At 42.6% G+C, this 18,007-nt stretch overlaps 18 non-coding genes across 18 annotated transcripts; all 18 read left to right on the forward strand.

The window, feature by feature from the left end:
• The first annotated feature begins 612 nt into the window (after positions 1-612).
• Positions 613-685, forward strand: trnaf-gaa. The gene has a single exon. It is a non-coding gene; the product is annotated as a tRNA-Phe (tRNA).
• A 1,118-nt stretch (positions 686-1,803) lies between these two features.
• trnaf-gaa lies at positions 1,804-1,876 on the forward strand. The gene has a single exon. It is a non-coding gene; the product is annotated as a tRNA-Phe (tRNA).
• Positions 1,877-2,288: 412 nt separating this feature from the next.
• Positions 2,289-2,361, forward strand: trnaf-gaa. The gene has a single exon. It is a non-coding gene; the product is annotated as a tRNA-Phe (tRNA).
• Positions 2,362-2,991: 630 nt separating this feature from the next.
• Positions 2,992-3,064, forward strand: trnaf-gaa. The gene has a single exon. It is a non-coding gene; the product is annotated as a tRNA-Phe (tRNA).
• Positions 3,065-4,183: 1,119 nt separating this feature from the next.
• Positions 4,184-4,256, forward strand: trnaf-gaa. Its single transcript has one exon. It is a non-coding gene; the product is annotated as a tRNA-Phe (tRNA).
• A 421-nt stretch (positions 4,257-4,677) lies between these two features.
• On the forward strand, positions 4,678-4,750 carry trnaf-gaa. The gene has a single exon. It is a non-coding gene; the product is annotated as a tRNA-Phe (tRNA).
• Positions 4,751-5,347: 597 nt separating this feature from the next.
• On the forward strand, positions 5,348-5,419 carry trnaf-gaa. The gene has a single exon. It is a non-coding gene; the product is annotated as a tRNA-Phe (tRNA).
• Positions 5,420-6,315: 896 nt separating this feature from the next.
• Positions 6,316-6,388, forward strand: trnaf-gaa. Its single transcript has one exon. It is a non-coding gene; the product is annotated as a tRNA-Phe (tRNA).
• A 1,118-nt stretch (positions 6,389-7,506) lies between these two features.
• On the forward strand, positions 7,507-7,579 carry trnaf-gaa. The gene has a single exon. It is a non-coding gene; the product is annotated as a tRNA-Phe (tRNA).
• Positions 7,580-8,528: 949 nt separating this feature from the next.
• Positions 8,529-8,602, forward strand: trnaf-gaa. The gene has a single exon. It is a non-coding gene; the product is annotated as a tRNA-Phe (tRNA).
• A 2,243-nt stretch (positions 8,603-10,845) lies between these two features.
• trnaf-gaa lies at positions 10,846-10,918 on the forward strand. The gene has a single exon. It is a non-coding gene; the product is annotated as a tRNA-Phe (tRNA).
• Positions 10,919-11,397: 479 nt separating this feature from the next.
• Positions 11,398-11,469, forward strand: trnaf-gaa. Its single transcript has one exon. It is a non-coding gene; the product is annotated as a tRNA-Phe (tRNA).
• Positions 11,470-12,577: 1,108 nt separating this feature from the next.
• Positions 12,578-12,650, forward strand: trnaf-gaa. The gene has a single exon. It is a non-coding gene; the product is annotated as a tRNA-Phe (tRNA).
• Positions 12,651-13,553: 903 nt separating this feature from the next.
• On the forward strand, positions 13,554-13,626 carry trnaf-gaa. The gene has a single exon. It is a non-coding gene; the product is annotated as a tRNA-Phe (tRNA).
• Positions 13,627-14,239: 613 nt separating this feature from the next.
• Positions 14,240-14,312, forward strand: trnaf-gaa. Its single transcript has one exon. It is a non-coding gene; the product is annotated as a tRNA-Phe (tRNA).
• A 731-nt stretch (positions 14,313-15,043) lies between these two features.
• trnaf-gaa lies at positions 15,044-15,116 on the forward strand. Its single transcript has one exon. It is a non-coding gene; the product is annotated as a tRNA-Phe (tRNA).
• Positions 15,117-16,745: 1,629 nt separating this feature from the next.
• Positions 16,746-16,818, forward strand: trnaf-gaa. Its single transcript has one exon. It is a non-coding gene; the product is annotated as a tRNA-Phe (tRNA).
• Positions 16,819-17,233: 415 nt separating this feature from the next.
• trnaf-gaa lies at positions 17,234-17,306 on the forward strand. The gene has a single exon. It is a non-coding gene; the product is annotated as a tRNA-Phe (tRNA).
• Positions 17,307-18,007: the final 701 nt, after the last annotated feature.

Here is an 18,007-nt window from a genome sequence, read left to right on the forward strand (position 1 = left end):
CCAATACATGCACATTGCTTGTTGAAAGTTAGAGATCCTCATATTTAGACCGTGCTCTTCCTAACCACACCCCAACTTCAATTACCCTGGTTATAGAGATGATAGAAACGTGGAAGTATGACTTACAGGTATCAACAGCTTTCACAGCTTGACTTGGAGCAACCAGTGGCTACAACAACCTGCTTGGTAAACATAACGACTTCAAAACAGCAACAGGCCCATAGTCAGTTTGGACTGACAAAGCCTTTGGCTCCTCACATTTAGACTGTGCTCTTCCTAACCACACCCCAACTTCAGTTACCCTGGTGATAGAAACGTGGAAGTATGACTTACAGGTATCAACAGCTTTCACACCTTGACTTGGAGCAACCAGTGGCTACAACAACCTGCCTGGTAAACATATCGACTCTCAAAACAGCAACAGGCCCATGATCTGACAAAGCCTTTGATGAGAAGAATGAAAAGCAAGTCATCTTGCCTATGTACACTTGTACAACTTCTGAAGAAACCATGATTTGGATGACTGAGAACCTTCACAGATTTTCACCAGATATATCACTCAAATATACCTTTGTTTTTCACCACTTAGCCTCCATAACAGTAGCTTTTCATGCCGAAATAGCTCAGTTGGGAGAGCGTTAGACTGAAGATCTAAAGGTCCCTGGTTCGATCCCGGGTTTCGGCAGATATACAGATGAAGCTGTCAATGTAGGAAGTTAGAGATCCTCATGTTTACGCAGTGCTCTTCCTAACCTCACCCCAACTTCAGTTACCCTAGTTATAGAGATGATAGAAACGTGGAAGTATGACTTACAGGTATCAACAGCTTTCACAACTTGACTTGGAGCAACCAGTGGCTACAACAACCTGCCTGGTAAACATAACGACTCTCAAAACAGCAACAGGCCCATAGTCAGTTTGGACTGACAAAGCCTTTGGCTCCTCATATTTAGACTGTGCCTTCCTAACCACACCCCAACTTCAGTTACCCTGGTGATCGAAATGTGAAGGTATGACTTACAAGTATCAACAGCTTCACAACTTGACTTGGAGCAACCAGTGGCTACAACAACCTGCCTGGTAAACATAACGACTCTCAAAACAGCAAAGGCCCATAGTCAGTTTGGACTGACAAAGCCTTTTGGATGAGATGTGAAACAAAAGCAAGTCAACTTGCCTATGTAAGCTTGTACAACTTCTGAAGAAACCATGATTTAGATGACTGAGAACCTTAACAGATTTTCACCAGATATATCAGTCAAATATACCTTTGTTTTTCACCACTTAGCCTCCATAACAGTAGCTTTTCATGCCAAATAGCTCAGTTGGGAGAGCGTTAGACTGAAGATCTAAAGGTCCCTGGTTCGATCCCTGGTTCTGCAGATGTAGGGATGTAGTTTTCAATGTAGAAAGTTAGAGATCCTCATATTTACGCAGTGCTCTTCCTAACCTCACCCCAGCTTCAGTTACCCTGGTTATAGAGATGATAGAAACGTGGAAGTATGACTTACAGGTATCAACAGCTTTCACAGCTTGACTTGGAGCAACCAGTGGCTACAACAACCTGCTTGGTAAACATAACGACTCTCAAAACAGCAACAGGCCCATAGTCAGTTTGGACTGACAAAGCCTTTTGGATGAGATGTGAAACAAAAGCAGGTCAATTTGCCTATGTAAGCTTGTACAACTTCTGAAGAAACCATGATTTGGATGACTGAGAACCTTCATTGATTTTCACCAGATATATCACTCAAATATACCTTTGTTTTTCGCCACTTAGCCTCCATAACAGTAGCTTTTCATGCCGAAATAGCTCAGTTGGGAGAGCGTTAGACTGAAGATCTAAAGGTCCCTGGTTCGATCCCGGGTTTCGGCAGATGTAGGGATGTAGTTTTCAATGTTGAAAGTTAGAGATCCTCATATTTAGACTGTGCTCTTCCTAACCACACCCCAACTTCAGTTACCCTGGTGATAGAAATGTGAAGGTATGACTTACAAGTATCAACAGCTTTCACACCTTGACTTGGAGCAACCAGTGGCTACAACAACCTGCCTGGTAAACATAACGACTCTCAAAACAGCAACAGGCCCATAGTCAGTTTGGACTGACAAAGCCTTTTGGATGAGATGTGAAACAAAAGCAAGTCAACTTGCCTATGTAAGCTTGTACAACTTCTGAAGAAACCATGATTTGGATGACTGAGAACCTTCATTGATTTTCACCAGATATATCAGTCAAATATACCTTTGTTTTTCACCACTTAGCCTCCATAACAGTAGCTTTTCATGCCGAAATAGCTCAGTTGGGAGAGCGTTAGACTGAAGATCTAAAGGTCCCTGGTTCGATCCCGGGTTTCGGCAGATATACAGATGAAGCTGTCAATGTAGGAAGTTAGAGATCCTCATGTTTACGCAGTGCTCTTCCTAACCTCACCCCAACTTCAGTTACCCTAGTTATAGAGATGATAGAAACGTGGAAGTATGACTTACAGGTATCAACAGCTTTCACAACTTGACTTGGAGCAACCAGTGGCTACAACAACCTGCGTGGTAAACATAACGACTCTCAAAACAGCAACAGGCCCATAGTCAGTTTGGACTGACAAAGCCTTTTGGCTCCTCATATTTAGACTGTGCTCTTCCTAACCACACCCCAACTTCAGTTACCCTGGTGATCGAAATGTGAAGGTATGACTTACAAGTATCAACAGCTTTCACAGCTTGACTTGGAGCAACCAGTGGCTACAACAACCTGCCTGGTAAACATAACGACTCTCAAAACAGCAACAGGCCCATAGTCAGTTTGGACTGACAAAGCCTTTTGGATGAGATGTGAAACAAAAGCAAGTCAACTTGCCTATGTAAGCTTGTACAACTTCTGAAGAAACCATGATTTGGATGACTGAGAACCTTCATTGATTTTCACCAGATATATCAGTCAAATATACCTTTGTTTTTCACCACTTAGCCTCCATAACAGTAGCTTTTCATGCCGAAATAGCTCAGTTGGGAGAGCGTTAGACTGAAGATCTAAAGGTCCCTGGTTCGATCCCGGGTTTCCGCAGATGTACAGATGAAGCTGTCAATGTAGAAAGTTAGAGATCCTCATGTTTACGCAGTGCTCTTCCTAACCTCACCCCAGCTTCAGTTACCCTGGTTATAGAGATGATAGAAACGTGGAAGTATGACTTACAGGTATCAACAGCTTTCACAGCTTGACTTGGAGCAACCAGTGGCTACAACAACCTGCCTGGTAAACATAACGACTCTCAAAACAGCAACAGGCCCATAGTCAGTTTGGACTGACAAAGCCTTTTGGATGAGATGTGAAACAAAAGCAAGTCAACTTGCCTATGTACACTTGTACAACTTCTGAAGAAACCATGATTTGGATGACTGAGAACCTTCACAGATTTTCACCAGATATATCACAAATATACCTTTGTTTTTCACCACTTAGCCTCCATAACAGTAGCTTTTCATGCCGAAATAGCTCAGTTGGGAGAGCGTTAGACTGAAGATCTAAAGGTCCCTGGTTCGATCCCGGGTTCGCAGATATACAGATGAAGCTGTCAATGTAGGAAGTTAGAGATCCTCATGTTTACGCGTGCTTTTCCTAACCTCACCCCAACTTCAGTTACCTTAGTTATAGAGATGATAGAAACGTGGAAGTATGACTTACAGGTATCAACAGCTTTCACAACTTGACTTGGAGCAACCAGTGGCTACAACAACCTGCGTGGTAAACATAACGACTCTCAAAACAGCAACAGGCCCATAGTCAGTTTGGACTGACAAAGCCTTTTGGCTCCTCATATTTAGACTGTGCTCTTCCTAACCACACCCCAACTTCAGTTACCCTGGTGATCGAAATGTGAAGGTATGACTTACAAGTATCAACAGCTTTCACAGCTTGACTTGGAGCAACCAGTGGCTACAACAACCTGCCTGGTAAACATAACGACTCTCAAAACAGCAACAGGCCCATAGTCAGTTTGGACTGACAAAGCCTTTTGGATGAGATGTGAAACAAAAGCAAGTCAACTTGCCTATGTAAGCTTGTACAACTTCTGAAGAAACCATGATTTAGATGACTGAGAACCTTAACAGATTTTCACCAGATATATCAGTCAAATATACCTTTGTTTTTCACCACTTAGCCTCCATAACAGTAGCTTTTCATGCCGAAATAGCTCAGTTGGGAGAGCGTTAGACTGAAGATCTAAAGGTCCCTGGTTCGATCCCGGGTTTCGGCAGATGTAGGGATGTAGTTTTCAATGTAGAAAGTTAGAGATCCTCATATTTACGCAGTGCTCTTCCTAACCTCACCCCAACTTCAGTTACCCTGGTTATAGAGATGATAGAAACGTGGAAGTATGACTTACAGGTATCAACAGCTTTCACAGCTTGACTTGGAGCAACCAGTGGCTACAACAACCTGCCTGGTAAACATAACGACTCTCAAAACAGCAACAGGCCCATAGTCAGTTTGGACTGACAAAGCCTTTTGGATGAGATGTGAAACAAAAGCAGGTCAATTTGCCTATGTAAGCTTGTACAACTTCTGAAGAAACCATGATTTGGATGACTGAGAACCTTCATTGATTTTCACCAGATATATCAGTCAAATATACCTTTGTTTTTCACCACTTAGCCTCCATAACAGTAGCTTTTCATGCCGAAATAGCTCAGTTGGGAGAGCGTTAGACTGAAGATCTAAAGGTCCCTGGTTCGATCCCGGGTTTCGGCAGATATACAGATGAAGCTGTCAATGTAGGAAGTTAGAGTTCCTCATGTTTACGCAGTGCTCTTCCTAACCTCACCCCAGCTTCAGTTACCCTGGTTATAGAGATGATAGAAACGTGGAAGTATGACACAGGTATCAACAGCTTTCACAACTTGACTTGGAGCAACCAGTGGCTACAACAACCTGCGTGGTAAACATAACGACTCTCAAAACAGCAACAGGCCATAGTCAGTTTGACTGAAAATCATATTTAGACTGTGCTCCAACCACACCCAACTCAGTTACCTGGTGATCGAAATGTGAAGGTATGACTACAAGTATCAACAGCTTCACAGCTTGACTTGAGAACCAGTGGCTACAACAACCTGCCTGGTAAACATAACGACTTCAAAACAGCAACAGGCCCATAGTCAGTTTGGACTGACAAAGCCTTTGGATGAGATGTGAAACAAAAGCAAGTCAACTTGCCTATGTACACTTGTACAACTTCTGAAGAAACCATGATTTGATGACTGAGAACCTTCATTGATTTTCACCAGATATATCAGTCAAATATACCTTTGTTTTCACCACTTAGCCTCCATAACAGTAGCTTTTCATGCCGAAATAGCTCAGTTGGGAGAGCGTTAGACTGAAGATCTAAAGGTCCCTGGTTCGATCCCGGTTTCGGCAGATGTAGGGATGTAGTTTCCAATGTAGAGTTAGAATCCTCATATTTACGCAGTGCTCTTCCTAACCTCACCCCAGCTTCAGTTACCCTGGTTATAGAGATGATAGAAACGTGGAAGTATGACTTACAGGTATCAACAGCTTTCACAGCTTGACTTGGAGCAACCAGTGGCTACAACAACCTGCTTGGTAAACATAACGACTCTCAAAACAGCAACAGGCCCATAGTCAGTTTGGACTGACAAAGCCTTTGGATGAGATGTGAAACAAAAGCAGGTCAATTTGCCATGTAAGCTTGTACAACTTCTGAAGAAACCATGATTTGGATGACTGAGAACCTTCATTGATTTTCACCAGATATATCACTCAAATATACCTTTGTTTTCGCCACTTAGCCTCCATAACAGTAGCTTTTCATGCGAAATAGCTCAGTTGGGAGAGCGTTAGACTGAAGATCTAAAGGTCCTGGTTCGATCCCGGTTCTGCAGATGTAGGGATGTAGTTTTCAATGTTGAAAGTTAGAGATCCTCATATTTAGACTGTGCCTTTCCTAACCACACCCCAACTTCAGTTACCCTGGTGATAGAAATGTGAAGGTATGACTTACAAGTATCAACAGCTTTCACACCTTGACTTGGAGCAACCAGTGGCTACAACAACCTGCCTGGTAAACATAACGACTCTCAAAACAGCAACAGGCCCATAGTCAGTTTGGACTGACAAAGCCTTTTGGATGAGATGTGAAACAAAAGCAAGTCAACTTGCCTATGTAAGCTTGTACAACTTCTGAAGAAACCATGATTTAGATGACTGAGAACCTTAACAGATTTTCACCAGATATATCAGTCAAATATACCTTTGTTTTTCACCACTTAGCCTCCATAACAGTAGCTTTTCATGCCGAAATAGCTCAGTTGGGAGAGCGTTAGACTGAAGATCTAAAGGTCCCTGGTTCGATCCCGGGTTTCGGCAGATATACAGATGAAGCTGTCAATGTAGGAAGTTAGAGTTCCTCATGTTTACGCAGTGCTCTTCCTAACCTCACCCCAGCTTCAGTTACCCTGGTTATAGAGATGATAGAAACGTGGAAGTATGACTTACAGGTATCAACAGCTTTCACAACTTGACTTGGAGCAACCAGTGGCTACAACAACCTGCGTGGTAAACATAACGACTCTCAAAACAGCAACAGGCCCATAGTCAGTTTGGACTGACAAAGCCTTTTGGCTCCTCATATTTAGACTGTGCTCTTCCTAACCACACCCCAACTTCAGTTACCCTGGTGATCGAAATGTGAAGGTATGACTTACAAGTATCAACAGCTTTCAGCTTGACTTGGAGCAACCAGTGGCTACAACAACCTGCCTGGTAAACATAACGACTCTCAAAACAGCAACAGGCCCATAGTCAGTTTGGACTGACAAAGCCTTTTGGATGAGATGTGAAACAAAAGCAAGTCAACTTGCCTATGTACACTTGTACAACTTCTGAAGAAACCATGATTTGGATGACTGAGAACCTTCATTGATTTTCACCAGATATATCAGTCAAATATACCTTGTTTTTCACCACTTAGCCTCCATAACAGTAGCTTTTCATGCCGAAATAGCTCAGTTGGGAGAGCGTTAGACTGAAGATCTAAAGGTCCCTGGTTCGATCCGGGTTTCGCAGATGTAGGGATGTAGTTTTCAATGTAGAAAGTTAGAGATCCTCATATTTACGCAGTGCTCTTCCTAACCTCACCCCACTTCAGTTACCCTGGTTATAGAGATGATAGAAACGTGGAAGTATGACTTACAGGTATCAACAGCTTTCACAGCTTGACTTGGAGCAACCAGTGGCTACAACAACCTGCTTGGTAAACATAACGACTCTCAAAACAGCAACAGGCCCATAGTCAGTTTGGACTGACAAAGCCTTTTGGATGAGATGTGAAACAAAAGCAGGTCAATTTGCCTATGTAAGCTTGTACAACTTCTGAAGAAACCATGATTTGGATGACTGAGAACCTTCATTGATTTTCACCAGATATATCACTCAAATATACCTTTGTTTTTCGCCACTTAGCCTCCATAACAGTAGCTTTTCATGCCGAAATAGCTCAGTTGGGAGAGCGTTAGACTGAAGATCTAAAGGTCCCTGGTTCGATCCCGGGTTTCGGCAGATGTAGGGATGTAGTTTTCAATGTTGAAAGTTAGAGATCCTCATATTTAGACTGTGCTCTTCCTAACCACACCCCAACTTCAGTTACCCTGGTGATAGAAATGTGAAGGTATGACTTACAATATCAACGCTCACTACGAACAGGAAAACAACATTCGAAATGTGAAGGTATGACTTACAAGTATCAACAGCTTTCAGCTTGACTTGGAGCAACCAGTGGCTACAACAACCTGCCTGGTAAACATAACGACTTCAAAACAGCAACAGGCCCATAGTCAGTTTGGACTGACAAAGCCTTTGGATGAGATGTGAAACAAAAGCAAGTCAACTTGCCTATGTAAGCTTGTACAACTTCTGAAGAAACCATGATTTGGATGACTGAGAACCTTCATTGATTTTCACCAGATATATCAGTCAAATATACCTTTGTTTTTCACCACTTAGCCTCCATAACAGTAGCTTTTCATGCCGAAATAGCTCAGTTGGGAGAGCGTTAGACTGAAGATCTAAAGGTCCCTGGTTCGATCCCGGTTTTGCAGATGTAGGGATGTAGTTTTCAATGTTGAAAGTTAGAGATCCTCATTTTTAGACTGTGCTCTTCCTAACCACACCCCAACTTCAGTTACCCTGGTGATAGAAATGTGAAGGTATGACTTACAAGTATCAACAGCTTTCACACCTTGACTTGGAGCAACCAGTGGCTACAACAACCTGCCTGGTAAACATAACGACTCTCAAAACAGCAACAGGCCCATAGTCAGTTTGGACTGACAAAGCCTTTTGGATGAGATGTGAAACAAAAGCAAGTCAACTTGCCTATGTACACTTGTACAACTTCTGAAGAAACCATGATTTGGATGACTGAGAACCTTCACAGATTTTCACCAGATATATCACTCAAATATACCTTTGTTTTTCACCACTTAGCCTCCATAACAGTAGCTTTTCATGCCAAATAGCTCAGTTGGGAGAGCGTTAGACTGAAGATCTAAAGGTCCCTGGTTCGATCCCGGGTTTCGGCAGATATACAGATGAAGCTGTCAATGTAGGAAGTTAGAGATCCTCATGTTTACGCAGTGCTCTTCCTAACCTCACCCCAACTTCAGGTACCCTAGTTATAGAGATGATAGAAACGTGGAAGTATGACTTACAGGTATCAACAGCTTTCACAACTTGACTTGGAGCAACCAGTGGCTACAACAACCTGCGTGGTAAACATAACGACTCTCAAAACAGCAACAGGCCCATAGTCAGTTTGGACTGACAAAGCCTTTTGGCTCCTCATATTTAGACTGTGCTCTTCCTAACCACACCCCAACTTCAGTTACCCTGGTGATCGAAATGTGAAGGTATGACTTACAAGTATCAACAGCTTACAGCTTGACTTGGAGCAACCAGTGGCTACAACAACCTGCCTGGTAAACATAACGACTCTAAAACAGCAACAGGCCCATAGTCAGTTTGGACTGACAAAGCCTTTGGATGAGATGTGAAACAAAAGCAAGTCAACTTGCCTATGTAAGCTTGTACAACTTCTGAAGAAACCATGATTTGGATGACTGAGAACCTTCATTGATTTTCACCAGATATATCAGTCAAATATACCTTTGTTTTTCACCACTTAGCCTCCATAACAGTAGCTTTTCATGCCGAAATAGCTCAGTTGGGAGAGCGTTAGACTGAAGATCTAAAGGTCCTGGTTCGATCCCGGTTTCGGCAGATGTAGGGATGTAGTTTTCAATGTAGAAAGTTAGGATCCTCATATTTACGCAGTGCTCTTCCTAACCTCACCCCAGCTTCAGTTACCCTGGTTATAGAGATGATAGAAACGTGGAAGTATGACTTACAGGTATCAACAGCTTTCACAGCTTGACTTGGAGCAACCAGTGGCTACAACAACCTGCTTGGTAAACATAACGACTCTCAAAACAGCAACAGGCCCATAGTCAGTTTGGACTGACAAAGCCTTTTGGATGAGATGTGAAACAAAGCAGGTCAATTTGCCTATGTAAGCTTGTACAACTTCTGAAGAAACCATGATTTGGATGACTGAGAACCTTCATTGATTTTCACCAGATATATCACTCAAATATACCTTTGTTTTTCGCCACTTAGCCTCCATAACAGTAGCTTTCATGCGAAATAGCCCATGGGAGCGTTAGACGAAGATCTAAAGGTCCTGGTTCGATCCCGGTTTTGCAGATGTAGGGATGTAGTTTCAATGTGTTGGAGATCCTCATATTTAGACTGTGCTCTTCCTAACCACACCCCAACTTCAGTTACCCTGGTGATAGAAATGTGAAGGTATGACTTACAAGTATCAACAGCTTTCACAACTTGACTTGGAGCAACCAGTGGCTACAACAACCTGCCTGGTAAACATAACGACTCTCAAAACAGCAACAGGCCCATAGTCAGTTTGGACTGACAAAGTTGTCTCATTAGACTGTGCTCTTCCAACCACCCAACTATACCTGGTGATCGAAATGTGAAGGTATGACTACAGTATCAACAGCTACAGCTTGACTTGGAGCAACCAGCTAACAACCTGCCTGGTAAACATAACGACCTCAAAACAGCAAAGGCCCATAGTCAGTTTGGACTGACAAAGCCTTTGGATGAGATGTGAAACAAAAGCAAGTCAACTTGCCTATGTAAGCTTGTACAACTTCTGAAGAAACCATGATTTGGATGACTGAGAACCTTCATTGATTTTCACCAGATATATCAGTCAAATATACCTTTGTTTTTCACCACTTAGCCTCCATAAAGTAGCTTTTCATGCCGAAATAGCTCAGTTGGGAGAGCGTTAGACTGAAGATCTAAAGGTCCCTGGTTCGATCCCGGTTTCGCAGATGTAGGGATGTAGTTTTCAATGTTGAAAGTTAGAGATCCTCATATTTAGACTGTGCTCTTCCTAACCACACCCCAACTTCAGTTACCCTGGTGATAGAAATGTGAAGGTATGACTTACAGGTATCAACAGCTTTCACACCTTGACTTGGAGCAACCAGTGGCTACAACAACCTGCCTGGTAAACATAACGACTCTCAAAACAGCAACAGGCCCATAGTCAGTTTGGACTGACAAAGCCTTTTGGATGAGATGTGAAACAAAAGCAAGTCAACTTGCCTATGTACACTTGTACAACTTCTGAAGAAACCATGATTTGGATGACTGAGAACCTTCATTGATTTTCACCAGATATATCACTCAAATATACCTTTGTTTTTCGCCACTTAGCCTCCATAACAGTAGCTTTTCATGCCGAAATAGCTCAGTTGGGAGAGCGTTAGACTGAAGATCTAAAGGTCCCTGGTTCGATCCCGGGTTTCGGCAGATATACAGATGAAGATGTCAATGTAGGAAGTTAGAGATCCTTATCCCTAACCACCCCAACGATATAGAGAGATGATGAACGGTGATCAGTATCAACTATACAACTAGGTTCATATTTAGACTGTGCTCTTCCTAACCACACCCCAACTTCAGTTACCCTGGTGATCGAAATGTGAAGGTATGACTTACAAGTATCAACAGCTTTCACAGCTTGACTTGGAGCAACCAGTGGCTACAACAACCTGCCTGGTAAACATAACGACTCTCAAAACAGCAACAGGCCCATAGTCAGTTTGGACTGACAAAGCCTTTGGATGAGATGTGAAAAAAAGCAAGTCAACTTGCCTATGTAAGCTTGTACAACTTCTGAAGAAACCATGATTTGGATGACTGAGAACCTTCATTGATTTTCACCAGATATATCAGTCAAATATACCTTTGTTTTTCACCACTTAGCCTCCATAACAGTAGCTTTTCATGCCGAAATAGCTCAGTTGGGAGAGCGTTAGACTGAAGATCTAAAGGTCCCTGGTTCGATCCCGGTTTCGGCAGATATAGGATGAAGCTGTCAATGGTGAAAGTTAGAGATCCTCATGTTTACGCAGTGCTCTTCCTAACCTCACCCCACTTCAGTTACCTGGTTATAGAGATGATAGAAACGTGGAAGTATGACTTACAGGTATCAACAGCTTTCACAGCTTGACTTGGAGCAACCAGTGGCTACAACAACCTGCCTGGTAAACATAACGACTCTCAAAACAGCAACAGGCCCATAGTCAGTTTGGACTGACAAAGCCTTTTGGATGAGATGTGAAACAAAGCAAGTCAACTTGCCTATGTACACTTGTACAACTTCTGAAGAAACCATGATTTGGATGACTGAGAACCTTCACAGATTTTCACCAGATATATCACTCAAATATACCTTATTTTTCACCACTTAGCCTCCATAACAGTAGCTTTTCATGCAAATAGCTCAGTTGGGAGAGCGTTGAAGATCTAAAGGTCCCTGGTTCGATCCCGGGTTTCGGCAGATATACAGATGAAGCTGTCAATGTAGGAAGTTAGAGATCCTCATGTTTACGCAGTGCTCTTCCTAACCTCACCCCAACTTCAGGTACCCTAGTTATAGAGATGATAGAAACGTGGAAGTATGACTTACAGGTATCAACAGCTTTCACAACTTGACTTGGAGCAACCAGTGGCTACAACAACCTGCCTGGTAAACATAACGACTCTCAAAACAGCAACAGGCCCATAGTCAGTTTGGACTGAAAAGCCTTTGGCTCCTCATATTTAGACTGTGCTTTCTAACCACACCCCAACTTCAGTTACCCTGGTGATCGAAATGTGAAGGTATGACTTACAAGTATCAACAGCTTTCACAGCTTGACTTGGAGCAACCAGTGGCTACAACAAACTGCCTGGTAAACATAACGACTCTCAAAACAGCAAAAGGCCCATAGTCAGTTTGGACTGACAAAGCCTTTTGGATGAGATGTGAAACAAAAGCAAGTCAACTTGCCTATGTAAGCTTGTACAACTTCTGAAGAAACCATGATTTAGATGACTGAGAACCTTAACAGATTTTCACCAGATATATCAGTCAAATATACCTTTGTTTTTCACCACTTAGCCTCCATAACAGTAGCTTTTCATGCCGAAATAGCTCAGTTGGGAGAGCGTTAGACTGAAGATCTAAAGGTCCCTGGTTCGATCCCGGGTTTCGGCAGATGTAGGGATGTAGTTTTCAATGTAGAAAGTTAGAGATCCTCATATTTACGCAGTGCTCTTCCTAACCTCACCCCAGCTTCAGTTACCCTGGTTATAGAGATGATAGAAACGTGGAAGTATGACTTACAGGTATCAACAGCTTTCACAGCTTGACTTGGAGCAACCAGTGGCTACAACAACCTGCTTGGTAAACATAACGACTCTCAAAACAGCAACAGGCCCATAGTCAGTTTGGACTGACAAAGCCTTTTGGATGAGATGTGAAACAAAAGCAGGTCAATTTGCCTATGTAAGCTTGTACAACTTCTGAAGAAACCATGATTTGGATGACTGAGAACCTTCATTGATTTTCACCAGATATATCACTCAAATATACCTTTGTTTTCGCCACTTAGCCTCCATAACAGTAGCTTTTCATGCCGAAATAGCTCAGTTGGGAGAGCGTTAGACTGAAGATCTAAAGGTCCCTGGTTCGATCCGGGTTTGGCAGATGTAGGGATGTAGTTTTCAATGTTGAAAGTTAGAGATCCTCATATTTAGACTGTGCCTTTCCTAACCACACCCCAACTTCAGTTACCCTGGTGATAGAAATGTGAAGGTATGACTTACAAGTATCAACAGCTTTCACACCTTGACTTGGAGCAACCAGTGGCTACAACAACCTGCCTGGTAAACATAACGACTCTCAAAACAGCAACAGGCCCATAGTCAGTTTGGACTGACAAAGCCTTTTGGATGAGATGTGAAACAAAAGCAAGTCAACTTGCCTATGTAAGCTTGTACAACTTCTGAAGAAACCATGATTTAGATGACTGAGAACCTTAACAGATTTTCACCAGATATATCAGTCAAATATACCTTTGTTTTTCACCACTTAGCCTCCATAACAGTAGCTTTTCATGCCGAAATAGCTCAGTTGGGAGAGCGTTAGACTGAAGATCTAAAGGTCCCTGGTTCGATCCCGGGTTTCGGCAGATATACAGATGAAGCTGTCAATGTAGGAAGTTAGAGATCCTCATGTTTACGCAGTGCTTTTCCTAACCTCACCCCACTTCAGTTACCCGGTATAGAATGATAGAAACGTGGAAGTATGACTTACAGGTATCAACAGCTTTCACAACTTGACTTGGAGCAACCAGTGGCTACAACAACCTGCGTGGTAAACATAACGACTCTCAAAACAGCAACAGGCCCATAGTCAGTTTGGACTGACAAAGCCTTTGGCCTCATATTTAGACTGTGCCTTCCTAACCACACCCAACAGTTACCGGTGATCGAAATGTGAAGGTATGACTACAAGATCAACAGCTTTCACAGCTTGACTTGAGCAACCAGTGGCTACAACAACCTGCTTGGTAAAAATAACGACTCTCAAAACAGCAACAGGCCCATAGTCAGTTTGGACTGACAAAGCCTTTTGGATGAGATGTGAAACAAAAGCAGGTCAATTTGCCTATGTAAGCTTGTACAACTTCTGAAGAAACCATGATTTGGATGACTGAGAACCTTCACAGATTTTCACCAGATATATCATTCAAATATACCTTTGTTTTTCACCACTTAGCCTCCATAACAGTAGCTTTTCATGCCGAAATAGCTCAGTTGGGAGAGCGTTAGACTGAAGATCTAAAGGTCCCTGGTTCGATCCCGGGTTTCAGCAGATATACAGATGAAGCTGTCAATGTAGGAAGTTAGAGATCCTCATGTTTACGCAGTGCTCTTCCTAACCTCACACCAACTTCAGTTACCCTAGTTATAGAGATGATAGAAACGTGGAAGTATGACTTACAGGTATCAACAGCTTTCACAACTTGACTTGGGCAGTCTACAACTCAAACATACAGAAGCCATGTCAGTTGGACTGACGCTTATTAACTTGCTTTCTATTTGGTGATAAATCAACAGCTTCACCTTGACTTGGAGCAACCAGTGGCTACAACAACCTGCCTGGTAAACATAACGACTCTCAAAACAGCAACAGGCCCATAGTCAGTTTGGACTGACAAAGCCTTTTGGCTCCTCATATTTAGACTGTGCTCTTCCTAACCACACCCCAACTTCAGTTACCCTGGTGATCGAAATGTGAAGGTATGACTTACAAGTATCAACAGCTTTCACAGCTTGACTTGGAGCAACCAGTGGCTACAACAACCTGCCTGGTAAACATAACGACTCTCAAAACAGCAACAGGCCCATAGTCAGTTTGGACTGACAAAGCCTTTTGGATGAGATGTGAAACAAAAGCAAGTCAACTTGCCTATGTACACTTGTACAACTTCTGAAGAAACCATGATTTGGATGACTGAGAACCTTCATTGATTTTCACCAGATATATCAGTCAAATATACCTTTGTTTTTCACCACTTAGCCTCCATAACAGTAGCTTTTCATGCCGAAATAGCTCAGTTGGGAGAGCGTTAGACTGAAGATCTAAAGGTCCCTGGTTCGATCCCGGGTTTCGGCAGATGTAGGGATGTAGTTTTCAATGTAGAAAGTTAGAGATCCTCATATTTACGCAGTGCTCTTCCTAACCTCACCCCAGCTTCAGTTACCCTGGTTATAGAGATGATAGAAACGTGGAAGTATGACTTACAGGTATCAACAGCTTTCACAGCTTGACTTGGAGCAACCAGTGGCTACAACAACCTGCTTGGTAAACATAACGACTCTCAAAACAGCAACAGGCCCATAGTCAGTTTGGACTGACAAAGCCTTTTGGATGAGATGTGAAACAAAAGCAGGTCAATTTGCCTATGTAAGCTTGTACAACTTCTGAAGAAACCATGATTTGGATGACTGAGAACCTTCATTGATTTTCACCAGATATATCACTCAAATATACCTTTGTTTTTCACTTAGCCTCCATAACAGTAGCTTTTCATGCCGAAATAGCTCAGTTGGGAGAGCGTTAGACTGAAGATCTAAAGGTCCCTGGTTCGATCCCGGTTTTGCAGATGTAGGGATGTAGTTTTCAATGTTGAAAGTTAGAGATCCTCATATTTAGACTGTGCTCTTCCTAACCACACCCCAACTTCAGTTACCCTGGTGATAGAAATGTGAAGTATGACTTACAGGTATCAACAGCTTTCACAACTTGACTTGGAGCAACCAGTGGCTACAACAACCTGCCTGGTAAACATAACGACTCTCAAAACAGCAACAGGCCCATAGTCAGTTTGGACTGACAAAGCCTTTGGCCCTCATATTTAGACTGTGCTCTTCTAACCACACCCCAACTCAGTTACCTGGTGATCGAAATGTGAAGGTATGACTTACAAGTATCAACAGCTTTCACAGCTTGACTTGGAGCAACCAGTGGCTACAACAACCTGCCTGGTAAACATAACGACTCTCAAAACAGCAACGGCCCATAGTCAGTTGGACTGACAAAGCCTTTGGATGAGATGTGAAACAAAAGCAAGTCAACTTGCCTATGTACACTTGTACAACTTCTGAAGAAACCATGATTTGGATGACTGAGAACCTTCACAGATTTTCACCAGATATATCACTCAAATATACCTTTGTTTTACCACTTAGCCTCCATAACAGTAGCTTTTCATGCCAAATAGCTCAGTTGGGAGAGCGTTAGACTGAAGATCTAAAGGTCCCTGGTTCGATCCCGGTTCGGCAGATATACAGATGAAGCTGTCAATGTAGGAAGTTAGAGATCCTCATGTTTACGCAGTGCTCTTCCTAACCTCACCCCAACTTCAGTTACCCTAGTTATAGAGATGATAGAAACGTGGAAGTATGACACAGGTATCAACAGCTTCCAACTATTGAACCAAACAAGCCATAGTCAGTTGACTGAGTCAGTCAACAAGCTTGTTGAGCAACCAGTGGCTACAACAAACTGCCTGGTAAACATAACGACTCTCAAAACAGCAAAGGCCCATAGTCAGTTTGGACTGACAAAGCCTTTGGATGAGATGTGAAACAAAAGCAAGTCAACTTGCCTATGTAAGCTTGTACAACTTCTGAAGAAACCATGATTTAGATGACTGAGAACCTTCACAGATTTTCACCAGATATATCAGTCAAATATACCTTTGTTTTTCACCACTTAGCCTCCATAACAGTAGCTTTTCATGCCGAAATAGCTCAGTTGGGAGAGCGTTAGACTGAAGATCTAAAGGTCCCTGGTTCGATCCCGGGCTTCAGCAGATGTAGCGATGTAGTTTTCAATGTAGAAAGTTACAGATCCTCATATTTACGCAGTGCTCTTCCTAACCTCGCTTCAGTTACCCTGGTTATAGAGATGATAGAAACGTGGAAGTATGACTTACAGGTATCAACAGCTTTCACAACTTGACTTGGAGCAACCAGTGGCTACAACAACCTGCCTGGTAAAAATAACGACTCTCAAAACAGCAACAGGCCCATAGTCAGTTTGGACTGACAAAGCCTTTTGGATGAGATGTGAAACAAAAGCAGGTCAATTTGCCTATGTAAGCTTGTACAACTTCTGAAGAAACCATGATTTGGATGACTGAGAACCTTCATTGATTTTCACCAGATATATCACTCAAATATACCTTTGTTTTTCGCCACTTAGCCTCCATAACAGTAGCTTTTCATGCCGAAATAGCTCAGTTGGGAGAGCGTTAGACTGAAGATCTAAAGGTCCCTGGTTCGATCCCGGGTTTCGGCAGATGTAGGGATGTAGTTTTCAATGTTGAAAGTTAGAGATCCTCATATTTAGACTGTGCTCTTCCTAACCACACCCCAACTTCAGTTACCCTGGTGATAGAAATGTGAAGGTATGACTTACAAGTATCAACAGCTTTCACAGCTTGACTTGGAGCAACCAGTGGCTACAACAACCTGCCTGGTAAACATAACGACTCTCAAAACAGCAACAGGCCCATAGTCAGTTTGGACTGACAAAGCCTTTTGGATGAGATGTGAAACAAAAGCAGGTCAACTTGCCTATGTAAGCTTGTACAACTTCTGAAGAAACCATGATTTGGATGACTGAGAACCTTCATAGATTTTCACCAGATATATCACTCAAATATACCTTTGTTTTTCACCACTTAGCCTCCATAACAGTAGCTTTTCATGCCGAAATAGCTCAGTTGGGAGAGCGTTAGACTGAAGATCTAAAGGTCCCTGGTTCGATCCCGGTTTCCAGATATAGAGATGAAGCTTTCAATGTAGGAAGTTAGAGATCCTCATGTTTATGCAGTGCTCTTCCTAACCTCACCCCAACTTCAGTTACCCTGGTTATAGAGATGATAGAAACGTGGAAGTATGACTTACAGGTATCAACAGCTACAACTTGTTTCTTCCATTAGATGTCTTTCACCACCATTACCTGGGATCGAAATGTGAAGGTATGACTACAGGTAT

The sequence above is a fragment of the Hippoglossus stenolepis genome, chromosome 3 (genome assembly GCF_022539355.2).
Source record: "Hippoglossus stenolepis isolate QCI-W04-F060 chromosome 3, HSTE1.2, whole genome shotgun sequence".
Lineage (NCBI taxonomy): Eukaryota > Metazoa > Chordata > Actinopteri > Pleuronectiformes > Pleuronectidae > Hippoglossus > Hippoglossus stenolepis.